Here is a 1,084-nt window from a genome sequence, read left to right as displayed (position 1 = left end):
TGCCCTGCCTATCTAAGGTCTTCGAAAGCCAAGTCAACAAACAGATCACTGACCATTTCGAATCCCACCGTACCTTCCCGCTGTGCAATCCGGTTTCCGAGCCGGTCACGGGTGCACCTCAGCCACGCTCAAGGTACAAACGACATCATAACCGCCATCGATAAAAGACATTACTGTGCAGCCGTCTTCATCGACCTGCCAAGGCTTTCGACTCTGTCAATCACCATATTCTTATCGGCAGACTCAGTAGCCTCGGTTTTTCTAATGACTGCCTTGCCTGGTTCACCAACTACTTTGCAGACAGAGTTCAGTGTGTCAAATCGGAGGGCATGTTGTCCGGTCCTCTGGCAGTCTCTATGGGGGTACCACAGGGTTCAATTCTCGGGCCGACTCTTTTCTCTGTATACATCAATGATTGTGCTCTTGCTGCGGGCGATTCCCTGATCCACCTCTACGCAGACGACACCATTCTATATACTTCCGGCCCTTCCTTGGACACTGTGCTATCTAACCTCCAAACGAGCTTCAATGCCATACAACACTCCTTCCGTGGCCTCCAACTCTCTTAAACGCTAGTAAAACCAAATGCATGCTTTTCAACCGGTCGCTGCCTGCACCCGCACGCCCGACTAGCATCACCACCCTGGACGGTTCCGACCTAGAATATGTGGACATCTATAAGTACCTAGGTGTCTGGCTAGACTGCAAACTCTCCTCCAGACTCATATCAAACACTCCAATCCAAAATCAAATCAAGAATCGGCTTTCTATTCCGCAACAAAGCTCCTTCACTCACGCCGCCAAACTTACCCTAGTAAAACTGACTATCCACCGATCCTCGACTTCGGCGATGTCATCTACAAAATAGCTTCCAACACTCACTCAGCAAACTGGATGCAGTTTATCACAGTGCCATTCGTTTTGTTACTAAAGCACCTTATACGACCCACCACTGCGACCTGTATGCCTAGTCGGCTGGCCCTCGCTACATGTTCGTCGTCAGACCCACTGGCCCAGGTCATCTACAAGGCTAGCTAGGTAAAGTGCCGCCTTATCTCAGTTCACTGGTCACGATGGCTACACC

The sequence above is a fragment of the Salvelinus sp. IW2-2015 genome, linkage group LG9, assembly GCF_002910315.2.
Source record: "Salvelinus sp. IW2-2015 linkage group LG9, ASM291031v2, whole genome shotgun sequence".
Classification (NCBI taxonomy): Eukaryota; Metazoa; Chordata; class Actinopteri; order Salmoniformes; family Salmonidae; genus Salvelinus; species Salvelinus sp. IW2-2015.
The sequence above is the reverse complement of the archived record's forward strand: the minus strand, read 5'-3'. Positions refer to the sequence as shown.